The 20,093-nt window shown below is 42.0% G+C and overlaps 1 long non-coding RNA gene across 1 annotated transcript in view; it reads left to right on the top strand.

The window, feature by feature from the left end:
* Positions 1 to 20,093, top strand: part of LOC103876547 — a 60,581-nt gene that overhangs the window by 22,172 nt on the left and 18,316 nt on the right. The window contains exon 2 of the long non-coding RNA XR_001893612.3: positions 19,985 to 20,054. This is a non-coding gene — a long non-coding RNA (uncharacterized LOC103876547). The remainder of the gene's footprint in view (positions 1 to 19,984; positions 20,055 to 20,093) is intronic.

Raw genomic sequence — 20,093 nt, 5'->3', positions numbered from 1 at the left:
CATACACCACCAACTAGCTCTCATCCTGGAATCCTTTTGACTAATTCAAGTCAGGTGTGATCCTGTGACCTCCAGGTAAGCAGTGGGGTATCCAGTTTGCCACCCCCGGAGCCATCCATTCCTCTAGCTTTAGAGTCCTGATGTTTCGTGATATTCCCTTCCCTGAGAGATCTCCAGTCACCCAACCCCATGCAGGTGCATGCCTAAAATCTGTGGCTGCAGCAGCGCCTGCTGGTATCAGTGCAGCTGTTTCTTTTCATGAGCCTCTTTTGTACACTGATGTATCTGAAAAAAGAGGGGGAGTGTATTGAATTTCAGGAGATAAACCAGCTGGCTTAAGACAGAGGAGGAAGAAAAAGATGACACGGTCAGTGGGACACTTTTCATGAGAACATATTTCCAGAAATCCAGGTCCCTGTGGGGTATTGCACAGTGTTAATCTTGCCCCTGAGATATGGATTAAGGAGATTCTGCCCGTAAAGATGCATGCCTTTCAAATATTCCTCTGAGTCTGGAATGTAGAGACAGCTTAGGAGCTCAGAATCTGAACATTGTCACTGTAGCCTGCTCTCCAGTTTCAAATTCACTTTGCTTTCTTCCCTGTTTTAATTTTTATTTTTTCCAGGTGTGGAGATTGGTTAAGTGGCCACAACGTACTCTTATTTAACAACATCAGCACCGACTGCTTGAGGACTCCGTTAGCTAAACTGGCACTGGGGCCAACATGCGACTTTTTGACCCTGTAATTGCAAATATGGAGCTGTTTGTTTTTTCAGAAGTGTCTAAAACATGTGGAACAGGTATAAAGTTTCCACATGAGCCAACCTCTTTGGTTTGCTCTGATTTAAACAAACTGCTTCCCACAGCTGTGCCAAGAATATCCTTTCCAGTCTCATCTTTTTGAGCAACCCCAAGCTCAGAGCTTTCCAAAATGGAATTTTACCATGTCTCAGATGTGGCAAGATCTTAAACCAACACTTCTCCATGCCAGAATAATAGCAACCTAGCTCAGGAAAATCAAAGCTGCATTTCCATTAAACAAGATTATTCACATGGTAGAAAAGAGGAGACTATTGCCAATTAAAGCTTTGAAGCAAATAATCGTAGATAGAATCCCTCACTGGAGCTAATCATTACAGCAAATGACATTTGAAATCTTCTTTCCTACTAACTATAGGAATTAAACACTAAAACAAGTTGCCAGCACAGCATTTGATCTTCTGAGCTCAAAGTGCACTTGTTCCAAATTGCAGAGCCTTGAACTCAATTGGGACAATGCCTTCTTCTGCCCAAATGAGCTAAAAATAAGTTGCAGTGAAACTTACTAATCTAGTGTATGCTAGTGACAAAAATTGAGGCCTGGCAAAGCTGCAGGGAACAGAGTTGAGTGCTGGGATAAAGCAAGCTCCAAACAGCCTGTCTCACTTCTTGTCTGGAATTACCTGCCCATTCCTTGAGCCAATCGGCCCAAGTGGTTTACATGAGCTAACCAAGTAATCAAGGCTTCTGTGGGCCAGTTAGCTCTGCTGGGGTTTTCAGTCCAAGACTACACCCCTTACTTGGTCATTCACCCATTTAAAATGCAATCTCCTTCTCCCCATGGAGCAACCAGCCTGCAGAGGGTGAGGGAAAAAATTATCTACCTTTGCTAAAACAGCTCATAGGTTTTTGCTAATGATAGATTGGGATCTTGCCATCATCAAAAATGGAGAGAAGAGAAGGCTACTGTGGATTCTAGATTGGTGAATAGACTATGAAGTGAACATCCCATTCCAAAAAGGCCCTATTTTTCACATTTAATACAATAAGTATGCATATGTACCCAACAATTACTCATGGTGAATGTCATAGTAATACACCCTGGCATTTTTATAGTACTTTACAATTTACAAAACACATTCACACATGTCAATATTTCTTAATCCTATTAGATGATAACGGTAAAATAGGCATTATTACCCTACCTTATAGATTTAAAAAAAAAAAAAAAATGCTGAAGCTCAAAGAGATCAAGTCATTTACCCAACATCATTCTGTGAAGCAATTAGAGAACTCCCAAGTCCCATCCAGACTTCCTAACTCCCAGGTGCTCACCTCGACACATACTGTTTCCTGGATGAATAGATTTTCACACCTGCCCCTAGAGAAATAACAAAAAGCTCAAAGTTGCAACTCTGATCAATCTCGTGTGTGCAGATAAAATGGAACACATTTATCTGTAAGGGGAAGAAATATGGATTTTTCCCTCCCTTGTCCCCCACTGTAACTAAGCACAACTGTGTCCACATGTCTATGACCAAAAGTATTAAATTTTCCATTACACTGGTCCTTCTCACCAGCCACTTAAGGATCACTTAAGAGCTAAACAATTATTGTGACCCTTCCTTCCTCACCCAAATGCCACGTGTACTCCCTGGAGTAGAAGCCCCTTGGCCAGGCGCAGTGGCTCATGCCTGTAATCCCAACACTTTGGGAGGCCAAGGCGGGTAGATCGCGAGGTCGGGAGTTTGAGACCAGCCTGGCCAATGTGGTGAAACCCCGTCTCTACTAAAAATATAAAAATTAGCTGGGCGTGATGGCACATACCTGTAGTCCCAGCTGCTTGGGAGGCTGAGGCAGGAGAATTGCTTGAACTCAGGAGGCGGAGGTTGTAGTGAGCCAAGATCGCAACATTGCACTCCAGCCTGGGCAACAGAGCAAGACTCCGTCAAAAAAAGAAAAAAAAAAGCCCCTTCTGGGAAGGGACTCACGATGGTCTGCTGTGCCTAGGAAAGCTCATTTCACTTAAAAATGTTTGCTTTTTATCAGTCTGGAAAAGTAAGAGTCCATCAGGCTGGAGCAAGGAGCCTGGCATAGACCACCTTGCTTCCTCCCTAATGATGCTCACTCTCCTCTGACACAGCATGAGAATTGGGACCTTATGGCAACAGGAATAAAAACAATAGTCCATGTTCAACACAGCCTCTAGGTTTTGAAACTACCTATTGTTTCCTATTTAAAGGATTTCATACATGCAATACTCTTCCTACTGAACATAGTAGTGTATAAAGAAAATAAGTCTTAGACTCCACCCCAGAGAGTAAATTAAAGGAGGTTGCTCATCTCTAAGGCAGCTCCATGATGTGAACAGGCAGGGAAGCACAGTACCTGTTCAGAACACTGAAGGATTAAGGGTGGACAGGGCACACAGCTATAAGCTACAAACCAGGGTTAGGTGGAATAAGGAATATTAGAATACGGACTCTGCCTTGGCCTGTCCAAGCAGACATCATCAATGGATCACAGCACCCTTTAATCCAGCCAAAAATTCTGATCCTCCACACTGGAACCCACGCTTCAGGAAGCCACCACCACTCACTTGGGATCACAAGCAAGATGCCACCTATTTGCCAACTTTGTGTTTAAGGCCATTTTCTCTAAACAGAAGTCTGTTTCACATGTTAAACATAAATCATGGTGCTTCTTCATATTCCTCTGAGTCCAAGATTCCTGATATCAGATTAACAATCCAATTTGATGGCCTGGACTCTTGACCTCAATTCTTGGTTGCTCTCTGCCTCTTCCCAATTGCCAGTCCCCTAAACCCCCTCCTACCCACCAGGGATTCTGACCCAACCTTGGTGACCTGCCCCAACTCCTGATTCCTCCTGGTAGCCTTCTTGTCATTCTTCCCACTCATTTAACTCCCCATCACTGGAGCTCAGCAGGAAGTACCTTGACTAGCTCAAGACTACCCTCCATGCATGCGTAATGGCACAAGGGCACTGAAGAACTGAAATAGGCAGGGAAGACGTAGGAGAATTCAAGAGTCATCAAGGAGAAAGGAAGAAGCCTTAGCTGATGGTTCACAGTCGCCCTCCATGTGGAGTGTATCTGAAGGTGGGGCCCAGTCTTCACATATCCCATCAGAGAAAGTGAAAGATTCCAGTCCTGGATTTTTCTGCTTTACAGTGAAGTTTCTGCCTTCGAGGTAAGGAGCAGATGTTTCCTAAGCTCCCAGGGATTTATCTGCCTTGTTCACACCTTCAGCAGACAGTTCATTGCAGTTTTAATTTATATGGTTCTGTCTCACTGGTAGGACAATAATTCTCGCTCCACTTTAAGTCACAAAATGGCAGCATAAAGGAAAACCAGGCTGTGTCTCATCACACCCAGCTTGCATCCCTCCCTGCTCCTCCTTTTCTTTATGCTTCACATGCTCCCTGAATCCAAACAATACAGTCAATCTCAGGTTTGCAACTTGCTGCCAAGAGAGGCCCCATGGCACAGCAGGGAGATCATAAATCTGGAAGCTGCTTGCTGGGTTCAAGGCCCAGGTCAACCAACAACTCACCAGCCAGATCACCCGCCATCTCTGAGCCTCAGTGTATTCATCTGTAACCTCAGGGTAGGCTGATCTTAATGATTTGTAAGGTCCCTTCCAGCCCTGACATTCTGTTAAACTCAAGTTTATTTGTGAAAGGAGCCTTTCAATCTCTGCTCACCTTGTCCCATCCCAAGCCTAAAAAAGCTACCCAAGTGCCCCTCTGCTGCGCCCACCCTTTAGGCTTAGACCCACAGAGGGAGAATCATTCCCAGCTGCCAGCAGCCTAATCCAGCTGCCATGCAGGGAGTTTCATTATGCCTGTTTCACATGGGTCATGTCAAGTCAATGTGTATTTCTTAAATGCCTCTGACAAGCCCAGAAAGAGGGTGGAGCACCCGGGATCTCAGTGACTTCGTCTGCAAAATAAAAGGCTTGCATTTGCTACACTTCTAAGTGTAGCCTTCAGCGATGCCTCCCACCTCTGAAGTCCTGATATTCAGGACTCCGCTGGGGGAAGGGTGGCTACTGCCCAGGGTTGCCAACTGCCAGCTCCACTCCTGACATGGCCCAGGCCCAGTTCCTTTCAAGCCTGTGCACCTTAGGCTTCATGTGGGCAGGGTAACCCCCAGTCCAGATATAACCACATGGAGATGAGGGGATGTGTGTGTGTCATGAACACAGTCACATACCCAACACTTTCTCCATGGCTGAGTCCCAGCCCTGCCTCCTCCCTGGCCCCCAGCTCTCTGGGCCACTCTGAGATGGATGGCAAAGAGGCAGATGCTTGTCTAGATGCTGTGATTGAAAGGGAGTCCCCACATACCCTCAAACTATCTCCGTCAAAGACCTGCCTAAAATCCTCATCACAGGCACTCCAATTCTTTACATTCAGGAATCTTACTTCCAGAAGTTTCCCTGTTAAATGCAAATATACACAGAAGAGTCACATGCACTCAGCCTTTGACTTCTTTTTCCAATGCCACCCTTTCACTAACATGTACCAGCTCCCTTCACTACTCCCCAGTAGCCTGAGTCCAGAGCAAAGATCTCTGGCAAACACAAGAACTCTCACACTAAGAGAAAGACACGAAACCTAAATTTATGGGGGGGGGGGGGGAACCAAAATAAAAAACAAAAAAAAACTAGATAAGAAGAGGGAGAAAACAAATTGTCATGCTATCTGACTTCCAACCTGATTTATGCCCTCCCACAACTAGGGAAAGAAATAGGAATTGGAAGAGGGATTGGTTGGAAAAGAAGAAAAGGATAAGGGATAACGTAATGGTGATTTTCATACCCATTGCTTCATGGGTGTATTTAGGAATAAAAGTTCTCACTTTTTAGAGTTGTAAAGCCCCATCACATTTTATTTGATTTGGCTACATGCAACTCTCCTTAAATTACTGCACATGTTTATAAACTTGAATGAATAAAAATTAATTTTGAGTGGGGAGACTTAGAGGGATACGTGTAGATACACAGAAGGAAACCACAGATATGCAGAATTGGAATTAGCTCTCTGCCCTTCTCACTGAAGCCAGAAGGAAAACTGGAGTCACCCCGCATGGAGTAGAATTTAGACCACATGGAAGACTTTCCTAAAGACAGAGTTATTGAACTGAAAGAGAGAATTAGAGGAGATTGGGAGATTTCTTTTTTTGTAAATATTTTTTAAACAGAATCCATCCCATTTGTGAAGGGGTGAACTATGAACGCCCCCTCCATCGTTCATATGTTGAAGCTGTAATCTCCAGAGTAGCTGTATTTGGATACTGGGCCTTTAGGAAGGTAATTAAGGTTAAATAAAGTCATTAAGGTAAGGCACTGGGTTTACCGGCAGAAAATACGGCAGCATCCCCTTCAGGAGTCCAGCAATCTCCTCACAATACTCTGGCCCATTGGTTCTAGAATCTATGTCTTTTTTTCTAACATGCCACCTCCAGGCCTACTCAGCCATCCCTTTTTTTTTTTTTTTCCTTGGAGTCTCGCTTTGCCACTCAGCCTGGAGTACAGTGGCTTGATCTCGGCTCACTACAACCTCTGCCTCCCAGGTTCAAGTGATTCTCTTGTCTCAGCCTCCCGAATAGCTGGGACTACAGGCATGCACCTCCATGCTCAGTCAAGGGATCCAGATTTGACCTGTCAAGAAGTAAGAGGATGATGCTGTAGAGAAATGGGAAATAGCCATTGTCCCTCACAAACAAACCCAAGAGGGGCAGGCAGTGTGAACCTGTATACCTGGATGGGTTTTTTGTTTTTGTTTTTGTTGTTGTTTGTTTGTTTTTGAGACAGTCTCACTCTTTTGCCCAGGCTGGAGTGCAGTGGTGCAATCTCAGCTTACTGCAATACCCACTTCCTGTGTTCAAGTGATTCTCATGTCTCAGCCTGCCCAGTAGCTGGGATTACAAGCATATACCACTACACCCAAGTAATTTTTGTATTTTTAGTAGAGATGGGGTTTTGTCATGTTGGCCAAATTGGTCTCAAACTCCTGGGCTCAAGTGATTGGACTGCCTAGGCCTCCCAAAGTGCTGGGATTACAGGTGTGAATCACCACACCTGGCCTGGAATGGCTTCTTGAGTCAAAAAGAACCAATGAAGAGTCTGATGCGTTACGCTGGGGACAGTGTCAGGGGACAGCTGCCTTCAGGAAGCTGGAGGTGCCAGGATGGGGAAAATGAGGGAATTTTAAAAGGAAATTTGGGGGCAAATATCTCAGCTAAGCGTGGGCTTAGGGAAAAGAATTGAACTGCCTCTAAAAGTTGGGACAACTTGCCTGTTTTGAACAAACCTCTGGTTAACATTAACAGTAGAAATCTGTACTTGATAAAGGACTTCTGTTTCAAAGCTTTTGAAGGAGAAGAAGTGAGGCTACTTTTTCTTTTTTTCCTAGTAAATATTTGCATCAAAATTCTCAAGTTTGTTGCTATTAAAATGAGGTGATGTGGGTGTTTGCATTGGTACTAAGTGGAGCAGGTAAGCTGTGGAGTACTGGTAAGCTGCTGGAGGCAGGACTTGATTTGTAGTGTTTGCCAATTTCCGGGTTATAAATACTCCCACCAAGGCTGATTTCAAGCTACCAATGGTTTAACAAGCAGCTTGCAAAATTCCTGTTTAACCAGAGTCTCTGGCAAGTCACCACCAGCTGTCTGCAGCCAACTTCTGCAAGGCATGCTAGCTGGGCAGGTGGCAGGTGACCCAGCACAGAACCAGCAGGGAAAGGCACAAGACCAGAGAGTGGAGGAAAAACCCCAGGGGTGATATCAGGAACGCAGGCAGATCCTCCTTTCCAGGATGCGTCTCTTCACGAGCACTACATGAGGTCCGATGTCATGGTCACCCAGCCATCCCACTTCCTGGAAGGGAGAAGCACATTTCTGTTCTTTGGGATGTGCTACCTTATCCCCCGCACACTGTGATTGTGCCATCTGGAGTCCAAGGGAAGAGCAGCAGCCACAGAGAATCCCCCAAATCCAAAACAGTCTTAAACTGCCAACATGTCCGCAAGAACTTTAGTTTACAGAAGAAAGAAAACAAATGGAAGCAAGGAAATTTGATTTAGAACAGATCTTCACTAACCATTGTAAAACCAATGAGCCCCACTTCCCCAGGGACCCCAAGAAAATTCCTATGGTTTCCTCTATAAAGTGAGGAAGAGAAAAATAGTTCCCCAAATCCATGTTTGGATTTGGCCAGACACGTGCTGAATGTTTTTCCCCAGCAGATAGCAATAGGACCAGAGCAATTCCATCACCCACGTGCCCCTGACCTTCTGTAGATGACACCTCTTGACTGACCTATACTTTGCACACTCACGTATAATTCATTTAGAACTTCATTCTGTGGTCCAGTGTGAGTCTCAAATAAAATACAAACATACATTTTTGTTTCCAAAACCAAACCAAACGCAGAAGCCAAGACTGGGCCTTATGCCTCCCTAGCTTACCCTTCAGTACCCAGCCCTGAGCTCTCCGCTTGGCCAATGTTCCATACATTTTTGTCTTTCTCCCCTGCAGAAATTCACCAGGGGGTTCTCTCTAAAGGCTTATGCCTGTCACTTCCAGGGTGTTATGAAACCTATTTTTTGGCCCATGGGGCAGAGAACTGGGTAGAATTTGAGCCAGCACTGGCAAGCATTAAACTAATGCTTGATGAAATGGATTAGCAAAAAGGATTATCAATACATAACCTAGTGGTTCTTATTATATGTATGTGAGTTATCCATTTAAGAGTCCAGGTAGGGTAATACGTTTAAACAGTGCATACGTAAGAAGACACAGAGGGTGCGAATGATGCATATGTTTCCACCAGCCCTCTGGCTGTGCTTCAAGCTGAAAACTCCTGCATTTCCTCGGACTAAGGAACGACAACTAAGAAGCCATGTATCGGGAACGATAAAGGAGAAAGGGTGACCTCTGCTGGGGAAATGAGTTTGTATCTCGTTATTTTCCCCAATTCTGTGAAGAAAAAAGTGAATAGAGTGGGTGGAGGTAGAAATGTAACAATATCCTCCACGAAAGAATGATCATTTTTCCCCACTAACAATTTTTACGATCTCACCAACAAAAGGTCATTGTTTGTCTGGTACAGGATCTCTTTAATGATGTGTAGAAATGAGATTCGACTAGGTTTTTTAATGTTTATAATCATTCTCTAGAAAAAAATGAAGAAATGCTTTCATTTGGAACTGAATAATTTCCTTTATTTTCCTTTTTCTTTTTTGATATTTCACTAATGAAACGAAGAATTTGCAACTGCTTTTTAAACATGAGAACTACTTAGAATAAATGAAAGTCCAGCCCCCAAATGTCTCATTAAGGTCTACATGTATTTGTTGAATAAATCCATATTTTAGGAATTAAAATATTAAAAACACTTTCAAACAATCTCTACATTTTACAATTGAACATTTTGTGAAAAACGGGAAATACATTACATTGCTTTAAAACTCAGCAATGCTCAGAACAAAATCACTTCCGTGTCGTTCTCATTACATTGCTTGACTTCACTCCTTTGCATATCTTTCATCGCCTTTTGACAAGCAAAAAACATGTTGTGCTACTGATCCTCCAACAGCAGTCAGTTATTAGTCGGACTTTCCCTGATTATAGACATCACTTTGGCCTCTAGCTTTGCCAAGTTTAAAGCAAAATACCTAACTTCAAGTTTTCCATAGAAAAGCTGGGGGAGATCTTTTTAAATCTAGTTTTTTAATTGTGTGATGCCAGTGCATATGTAATTCTTATGTGTGTATAATTAGGCTCGTCGAGGGAGGGAGTGAAGAGGGGACACACAGGAAAGCAGACTTGGAATCTCATTCAGAGTTATAGAAGCTGGATTACACTTTTGGGAAACCATATGTCTTTTGGGAGCCATGACTATAAAAGACATCAGTATCCACTGTAATGGAACCCATGCTCTATCTTTACCAATAAAATTTAACAAATCAACTTAAATAGAGTGTTTCTTTAAATGACTGTTTATAAGCCATACATAATAAAAGATGTGTATCTTTGTCAGATGCTTTGCTTAAACCAGTGCACACTTCCTTCCCACTTCCCTCAGCCTGATGAGACAACAGACTATTTCACGGTCAACAGCTTTTTGGAAATTGGGCAGAGAGGACAGAGAAAGGGAAAAGAGTAGATTTAACGTTTATTGGTTGGGCTCCTGCCTGGGCCTAAACTGGGGTGGGCAGGGAGGAGAAAAGAACAGGAGTGAAAACAGGTCAAACAGGACTCATTCCCAGCACTTGCCATGACCTCTTTATTCCTTTGCTTTTTCGTCTAATATCATAAATGTCTTCATTCTTTCCTCAGAATATCAAGGAGATGTTCCATTCCTTGAAGGCAATGTTTTTGCTTTCTTTTGTTTTATTTAAAAAGTAGACAATGAATTAAGAAATTAATCAATTCTAAATGTTCATATTTATTTAAATGCCAGTAGGCATCAAATTTTTAAAAAATTAACATAAGACCCTAAAAATTCAAGTAATTGTATCTAATATTAATGACAAGAAACAGTAAAGATGGAAGAAACATATTCCTGAAACCATATGTATTTCTTTGACTTTACAGGTGTAATCATTCATATTAGCATTTGATAGACAACCATCAGTTACGGAAGTCACTGCAAAGGCCTAAGTCATTTCTCTCATTTGATTAATATATATTAAGCACCTGCTATATGCCACACACTGCTCTGGGCATTAGGGAGACAACTCTAATAAAGTCAGATTTCTTTCTGGTCCTTCTGGAGCTTATAATATCATGCCAGACATCAATCAACCATCCACAATTGTAAATAGAAAATTGCAATAGCGATGAGTGCTACCACTGAGAGGTAGATGGTGCTACGGGAGCATTGTTTTTCTTAAAGAATCCTGTTCTTAAAATCCATCTGCATAGTAGGAAAATCCAGCATTGTTGAATTCTGGCCTACAGCAGAAATAGCTCAAATCAAAGAACTAAAATCAACATTTTATAGGAACAACATGACCGAGCAAACTCTGAGGTAGTAGTCAAAAAGGTTCTTGATTCAATTTAAATATATTTGTTCAGCATCTATGCTATGTAAAGAAGTGCTTATCAAACTTTCATGTGCTCGGGAATCTCTTGGCAATCTTGTTCAATGCAGATTTTGCCTCTGTAGGTCCAGGGTGGGGCCTGGGATTCTGCATCTCTAACAAGCTCATAAGAGATGCTGATGCTTTGGGTCCCTTGATCATACCCTGAGTAGCTCCAGCTCAGGCAAAGATGCCGAACTAGTGAGGCCACTGGATGTCCACCCCACCTCTCACCCCCATTAATCCCACAGGAGCCAGAAAAGTAAAGAAGAGAACATTGTGAGAAGCTCTTAAGTTGACTGGGAATGTTTTTTCAAATGAGGTTGCGAAGTGGTGGCTTCGTCCCAAGGCAGGAAGCAGCCCAGCAGGGTTGTGGGAAGAGAAAATAGAAAAACTGGTGGAATTCTACTCCTGCTTCCTCTCACCAACCCCATATCACCTTGGGGCAAACAGTGCCTACACCTCACCTGCCAAGCTCAGATATCCTCAGAAGAAACTGACCTCTGGAAGTTATTTCTATGTCTCTTCCCCTTCAAACTCCCAGGGCTGGAAAATTACAATCTGATCTTGATGGTGGGCCTCAAACTTGGTTGCACACAGAAATCACGTGGGGAGTTTGAAAGTCCCGCTGCTTGGATTCCACCTCCAGAGATTCCATTGAAATTGCTCTGGGGCACGACGCGAGCATCCAGATTTGTAGAGGCTTCCCAGGTCATTTGAATGTGCAGCCAAGGTTCAAAACCACTGAATTCTGACTATCTCCTGCAAATCTGCTTCTCTCTGAGGGACAAAACATGAAGGCCTTACCTAAAGGCTTATTTTGTGGGATAAGGAGCAACAGAAAATAATTTTCAGAGCTTTCCACCCTGGGGCTCACCTAGCCCCATCCCCTGAGTTCACTGGAGCTAACAGGCCTGGACCTGCCTTTCTCAACATGTACTGCCTGTGGAGTCAGTGCCCTAGGGAAAAAATGAGCACACAAAACAAAATAACAGGACATTTGAGGAGCACAGACATCTCAAAAGGAAGAGGGCCTCCTGGATGACAAATTCCAACAGAAGCAGAAATATTAGGACAGATGGATCAAGTATTTTTAATCATCCTGGTAAATATATTAAAAGATAGAAGGAAAATTAATAAGAAGCAAAAAATACATAAAAAGAATCAAGCAGAAATACTAGTAATAAAAATATAAAAATACAAATAAAGAGCAGAATTGATACTACTGAAGAACAAATTAGTGATTTGGGATATCAGATTGAAAAAAAATACATCAGAAGGTAGAAGAAAAGGACAAGGAAATAGACAATATATTAATAAAAAGAAAAGCTAAGAGATAAGGAAAACAGATGCAGAGGTACTAACATCCAAACAACAGGAGTTCCATTTAAAAAAAGAAAAAAATGGAGGGGAAAAAGATTTGAGGACATAACAAAGATCAATTATTCTGCCACATCTACAGAGAGAGAAAGAGAAAGCAGAATATACACAAACACACACACACACATGAGAGAGAGAAAAAAAGAAAAACTCATACCCAGGTACACTATAATAAAACTTAAGATTTTTATAAAACAGAAGAAGTTCTAAAAGCTGTCATAAAAAGAGGAGACCACATACAAAAGAACGAGAATCAGATTGGCATCAACGATATTGGATGCAAAAAAATGGAGTCATGTTTTGACAGAATTGAAGGAAATAGAATTTAGAACCTATTATTTTATAGTCAACCAAACTGTCATTCAAATATTAAGGTCAAATAAAAATATTCTCAGGCATAGAAGATTTGCTGCAGAAAGATGTGCACTGTAAACTGTTTTGGCTAAAGTACGATGCATGAGAGAGAAAAATCCAGGAGACTCAGCAAGAGATTTGTGGAACAAGGGTGATCAAACACCTAAACACTTATTGCTTAAAAAGCAAAAAGCAAGCTAAGACCAATGAAAAGGAGAAAATATATCTGTAACAATGCAGAATTAAAAGCCTAGGTTATATCAACATTAACAGGGCAGGGGAGGGAGCAAGGAATCCTAGATTTTTACTTTATTAAGAAGAATTAGGGAGATAAAAATATATTATTAAAAATAAAAGTAAGAAAAATAGAAGAAAGCATTGAAAAAGTAGCACAGCTGAAATAACAAGTTAGAATTATAAAAATTGGTCCATGTATGTCATTTATTATAACAAAGGTAGATGGATTGAGCTCACCACTTAAGACATCAGGTGTGACAGATTCGATTCATTTGTAAAATTTTGACACATGCTATTTACAAAAAAACATACCTCAAACATACAGATATGCAAAGACAGAAAGCAAAAGAATGGAAAAAGACATAATACATAAATATTAATCAAAAGAAAACTGACCTAGCTATATTAATTCCACAAAACATAGCCTTTAAGTAAAGAGCATTATTAAGAAAAGAAAACCCTTGGACACAGCAATTTGCTCCCAGGTATAAGCACAGAGAAAATCATATGCACGTGTAGCAACTGAGGCAGATAGAATCTAAAATGGTCACCAACTATCCCTTCCTTCCGGTATTTATACGTGCAATCTCCTTCCTTTGACTGTGGGCAGGACTGGTGAATTGCTTCTAACCAATAGAATATGGTCATGGTGATGGATGATATATCTGCGATTACTTTACCTAAGAATATAAGGTTTATCATGCCTGCAGACCCTCTTCCTTGCCAGCTTTAATGAAGCAGGTGATCACTCTGAGGAGGCCCACATGACAAGAAACTGAGGGTGCCCTCTGCCAAGAGCAGGCAAGAAAATGAGGCCCTGGCCTGGCAACCTGCAAAAACCTGAATCCTGCCAACAACCACATGCACTTGAAAGTGAATCTTCCCCAATCAAGCCTTGAGATTAGACCACAGCCCTGGACAACACCTTACCCTGGACAACACCTTAACTGCAGACTTCTGAGGACTTGAAGCAGAGGACCCAGCTAAGCCCTGCCCAGACTCTGACTCACAGAAACTGTGAGATAACAAATGTATATTATTTAAGTAACTGAGTTTTGGGTTATATTGGCTGAGCACAGTGGCTCACACCTGTAATTCCAACACTTTGGGAGGCCGAGGTGGGTGGATCACTTGAGGTTGGGAGTTCAAGACCAGCCTGGCCAACATGGCAAAACCATGTCTCTGCTAAAAAAAATTTTTTTAATTAAAAAAAAATAATAATAATGGAGTTATATTGTTATGCAGACATAGATAACTAATACAACAAGAGACATATTTAAGACTGTCAGTAGTAAAACAAAACAATAACAAAATCCTGGAAACAACCAAATGCCCGTCAAGAGGAGACAGGAACAAACAAACTGTGTAACAATATGGATACATCTTAATATTATGATCCTAAGTGAAAAAAATGTTAATTACTAAAAGATTACCTCAGCATGATACCCTTGTAAAAAATTAAAAACAAAATCAAATTCATATATTATTTAGGAAGACAAACATATACAAATTTATTATGAAATTAAACATGGCGTTCTTATAAAGTTATACATAAGCTTACCACATGACCACTATATATGTTTATTATATATAAACAATACCACTCCTAGATATTTACTCAAAAGAAATAAAAACATGGCCGGGTGCGGTGGCTCACGCCTGTAATCCCAGCACTTTGGGAGGCCAAGGTGGGCAGGAGGTCAGGAGATTGAGATCATCCTGGCTAACATGGTGAAACCCCATTTCTACTAAAAAATACAAAAAATTACCCAGGTGTGGCAGCAGGCGCCTGTAGTCCCAGCTACTGGGGAGGCTGAGGCAGGAAAATGGCATGAACCCAGGAGGCAGAGCTTTCAGTGAGCTGAGATCAGGCCACTGCACTCCAGCCTGGGCGACAAAGCGAGACTCCGTCTCAAAAAAAAAAAAAAGAAATGAAAACATATAGCCGCACAAAAACCTGTATATGAATGTTTAAAGTAGCTTTATTTATACTTGCCAAGACTGGAAAAAAATCCCAGTGTCCTTTAACTGGTGAAGAGCAAAATATACTGTAGTACACAACAGAACCCTACTCGGCAACACAAAGCAACAAATGACAACAAACATACAACCACAACAAAGCAACAAACATACCACCACATGGATGAACCTCAAATGCGTTATGCTGAGTGAGTAAATCCAGACCCAAAAGACTACATATTGTGTGATTCCTTGTATATGACTTCCTGGAAAAGGCAGAACCATGGAGATAAGAAACTGAGCTGCTAGGTTGCCAGGGGCTGGAGGTAGAAGAGAGGAATTGACAACAAAGAAGCAGGAGAGAACACTTTAGAGTGACAGACCTGTTCTATATCTTGATTTCGGTGGTAGTCATACAGCTGAATTTATGCGTCAAAACTCATAAAAGTATACTCTAAGAAGGGTGAGTTTTACTGTATGTAAATTATACCTCACTTAAATAGATATATATACACACATCAGGTAAGTGCTCCTTTTGACAATCCCCCAAACCACATCCTCCACCCTGCCATACCGTAGTGTCCCTTCCTGCTCCCTATGCAAAGAACAAAATGAGAAGTTGTGTCATTGGAAATGTTATGGTTAAAATAACTACAGAAAACAACCTGGAATGGGAACCGGAGGAGAAAAAGGAAAGTTTCAACAATTAAAATGATGTCTGGAAAACAGTCAGGAGAATGGAAAGCATGTCATTCCTCTGTTTGCTTTGGGATGTATGTCTATGACTTTACAATAGTGAATCTCATTTAGCTTAAAGTAGGAAGTCACTGAGTCATTGTCCAACCACCTGCAACCCAGGGAGACTTATCCCAAAGTCAGTAGCCCTATTTCTTCCAGATTCACTTTGCCTTGGAACACCCTGATAAACGGCCCATTAGCAGCCCACAAAGAGATTAAGAAACAATTCCGTTTAAGAGAATGCACAGTTTAGCAAAACGATCCTTGAATCTGAATGTTCTGCTTCTGCTATCTTTTATGAACAAAAGGAGCAGAAGTTTTGAGGTCAGTCAGCCTGACCATATTTTGTTCTTATCTCCCTATTTTCTACTCCATAATGAAATTTAAATAGCTCACTATCACTAAGTAAATAATTGGGGCTGTAACAGCCTTCTGGAAGCTTTTAATTGTGTCAAAGCAGCTCTTCAATTCTAAACATTCCTTACAACCGAATGATACTTAGAGCTTTGGGTGTCTTCTTGGCAGATGGAGACGGGAACACAAAATGGGATAAGAAGGCAAGAACTTCCCATTAATCATAGCAGTGTTCCTTTATTCCAAGATCATAAAATGCCTGAAATCACAACTTTGTCTTGGTGAGGGAGGGAAAGGGGCCTGACTGAGAAGCAGAAAGTCTAGGTTCTAGTTTCTGCTGGGCCCCTGCCCAGCTTCCTAATGTGGAACAAGGTGCTTAATTACCTCTTTGGACCTCATTTTCCTTCTGTGTACCCCAGATTCTGTAGCCAGGGCGTCCCCTCCACATTGCCCCAGGTCAAGGTGCTCCACCAAGCAATAGGCTTACCCCCAGTTCCAGATTTGGAGCTTCTCCCCTTCACTTTGCTGTCTGTCCAGGGATCTGTTTTGATCTTACCAACGTCCTAGGGTCCTTGTGGAGAAGTGTCCCCACAGGGTGGCCAAATTATGGCATGCAAGAGAGACTCCAGGCACTGGCCAGACACTGCTAACCCAAGATAAAGGGTTACCCCAGACAACGCTTTCCACGATCAGAAACCACTGGGAAATCCATCTGAAACCAATGAAATAAATTTCTTTGCCGCATGACTTCCCAGAGTCTTTATTTTCTCATGTACTTTGAGACTTTCCTAGAGGGAGGGACTGAAGTATTTGACCAAGGAATCAATTTTTTTTTCAAAGATCTATGCTCAGGTCCGGCATGCCTTAAAAATACTCCTCCAGATTTATGATTCCGACTGTTGATTTTTCATTCATTATCTTCACATCAGGAGGGACTCAAACTTGGCTGCAGAATAGCATCACTTGGGCCCACTCCCTGGGTCGCATCCCCAGGGAGTACAATCACATTTGTCTGAGAGGTGGGTACTGCTTTCAGTTCTCCTACAAAGTCTGATGTGCAGCCAGCATGGAGAGCCGCTAGCTCAGGCAGCAGGGGAAGGGGCTTCCTGCTCCGAAGCATATTCTAGAGTATAGAAGGGGGAGCCCCACTCCCAGCGTTAAGGAGTAAACCCAAGAAAGTGTTTATCTCTCCACTCAGAGTCAAAGTTACAAACCTCCTAAGCCCCCTACCTACTGGGAGGATCTCTGTGGAGGATGTGGAATGAGTAACAGCATTTCCTAACAGTTACTCAATTAGGATTCTGGCCCTAATCATCTCTTTTAAAAACCCTGTGGACTTTTCCTTTCAAAACAGAAATAACTTTACTGATTTTCTGGTTGTAAATTTAATGCCTACTCATGGTAGGGGGTGGGACTACATAGAAGTGTAAAGCGAAAACTAATTGTTCTTAATCCCCCTGCTGTGAGCATTTTGTATTTACTTCTAGGCCTTTATATGTTTTTAATGTTGCTTTGTAACTTGTTTTTTTGTTTGTGTTTTTGGTTTTTTTTTTTTTACTTATCAACATTTCTCAAATGTCTTTTCATCTCAATATAAATAAAACAAAATCATTATTTTTAATGGTATCACCATATTCTAAGTAGACCATAAATTATTTAACTGAACCCTGTGTTTAGCTATTCTAGTGTTTACCATCAATAAAGGAATAGACATCTTTGCACATACATCTGATTGGTTTCATAGAATACATTTTTAGAAGTGGAAGCACCCACTCCAAATCCCAGAAGCCAACAGAACCCACTTAGGTGGGCTTCCCTTTCTATTTACCATCCAGGGGTATTGCTTTTCCTTCTCATTTCCCCACCCTAAGTCCCTCCAGCTTTCTCCACTCCCTAGCTCTTGTAAAGTATTTTCTAGCTGCTGTTGATTCATGCCCCTCCACCTTTTATTGAATCTCCCTCAAGGTTCTCTGTTAAAGCCAGTATTTTACTTTAGAAAGGCTTGGTTCTATGCAAATCTTCACTCTCTTTGCACCCCCATCTAGTTCAGGCTGGAGGTCTCATCCCCCAGCAGAGGTCACCAAATCCTCTTTTAAGGAACGAGCAAGGGGAAGCAAGCTGAGGTTGTTCATTCTGGAAAGTCTTACGTGACCTCCTTTCCACACACACCCTGGCCCCTCCAGCCTTCCCCAGAGCACCTGCCCTTCCCTCTGCAGTAGCACTTGTCACTCTGTGCTATGATTATTTACGCGTCAGTTTTCCCTTGACACTGAGTCCCTTGTCCCCATCCCTGTGCCTCCCGACTCCACCACCACCCTGACTGAGAAGATGCCTTCAGGGTTTACTGAATGTCTGCTATTAAAAGGCCACATTTTTTCCAGGAAAAACTCCAAGTGGTCTTTCTTTATAACTATGACCCACACCCTCTCCTTTTGCCAAAAAAATGACACAGTCTCAAACTCACGCCTAGGCTGAGGCTGACTCCTGTGACCTCGCCACTGTCAGAGGCATTTGAACCACAGCAATTTCATCTTGAATTGGGGCTGAGTAAAATAAGGCTGAGACCTATTGGGCTGCGTTGCCAGGAAGTTAGGCATTCTTAGTCACAGAATAAGATGGGAGGTCAGCACAAGACACAGATCACAAAGACCCCACTGATAAAACAGGATGCAGTCAAGAAACCAGCCAAAACCTGCCAAAATCAAGATGGTGACAAAAGTGATCTCTGGTAGTCCTCACTGCTCATTTTACACTAATTATAATACATTAGCATGCCAAAAGACAGTCCCACCAGCGCCATGACAGTTTACAAATGCCACGCCAATGTCAAGAAGTTACTCTATATGGACTAAAAGGAAGAGGAATCCTGAGTTCCAGGAAATCCTCGCCCCTTTCCTGGAAAACTCATGAATAATCCACCCCTTAGTTAGCATATGATGGAGAAATAACCATAAAAATAGCCAACCAGCAGCCCTTAGCAATGCTCTGCCTGTGGAGTAGCCATTCTTTACTCCTTCACTTTCTCAATAAACTTGCTTTCACTTTACTCTGTGGACTTGCCTCGACTTCTCTCTTGTGAGAGATCCAAGAACCTTCTTTTGGGGTCTGGATTGGGATCCCTTTCCGGTAACGAATACCACTGAACTACGGAGAGCACATTACATCTTCCAATGATCAGGCATCGAAAGGAGCTCTGCTTTTCTTACTGCATTTTCCACACTGATGCCTCCTGATGTCCCCGCCTGGCCTTTGGCAGGGGCAGCAAAGTTGCTGATAAAAACCCTCTCGATGCCAGGGAGTGACTCTACCAGCAAATGGCTTAGTGTGTTTCCTTCTTGCCAGCTCCATTTTCACATGACTCACAAGTTTATTCATTCATTCAACCAGTCCTTTGCGACTGGAAACCCTATGGTAAAGCAGAGACACAGTCCCAGTGTTCAAAGAGGTTAATTTTAGGGAATCCAAAAACCAGTAAACAAACAAATAAAATATGTATGAATTTTGATGAAAGTTTTGAGGAAAGAAAAAGGAGGCTAAAATAAAGAATAAGAAGTTCTTATTATTGATTACTCTCAGTGATCAGGGTGATTAGGGAAGGCCACCTGCCTGCAGTAGGAAAGGAAGGAGAATATCCTTCCAGGACAGGGAACAGCACCTGGAGGCAACTTTGAAGCAGAAAGGGGCCTGGAGCCTGGTGAGGCAGGGGCAAACTGGAGGTGAGTTTGGGGAGACAGGCGGGAGTGTTGATGTGTATATTTAGATACGTGAGTTTTAGATTATCTGTTGGAATTCAGGGTCCAGTTGGTCATTATCAGTAAGTTACCAAGAAATTACAAAATACCTCGGGTTTTTTTAGTATCTTCCATAAACAAAAACTTATTATCTTTGACTTTTCAAAGTATCTCAAACCATGGTCATGTCAAGACCATCCACTTGGATAGAATGAAACGGGGGCACTATATTGAAGGAGAGTCACATAAAAATTATCTGAAACTCTGATTTTAATGTGTTTTCAGTTTATTTGAATCAAAAAACAAAGCACATCTAGAGGTGTCATTTTCATTTTGTTTTTTGTTTTTCTTTTTTTCTAGTTTCAACTTTTTAATTACAAGATCTTCACAGATTCTTCCATGAAGGAGGGAGGATACAAGAGGAGGAGAGGTAAGATAGAGCCATTTTATACAAGTTTCAAAATAGAAA

The sequence above is a fragment of the Papio anubis genome, chromosome 10, assembly GCF_008728515.1.
Source record: "Papio anubis isolate 15944 chromosome 10, Panubis1.0, whole genome shotgun sequence".
Taxonomy (NCBI): Eukaryota; Metazoa; Chordata; class Mammalia; order Primates; family Cercopithecidae; genus Papio; species Papio anubis.
Note: the sequence above shows the minus strand (reverse complement) of the source record. Positions and strands in the feature narration are given on the sequence as shown.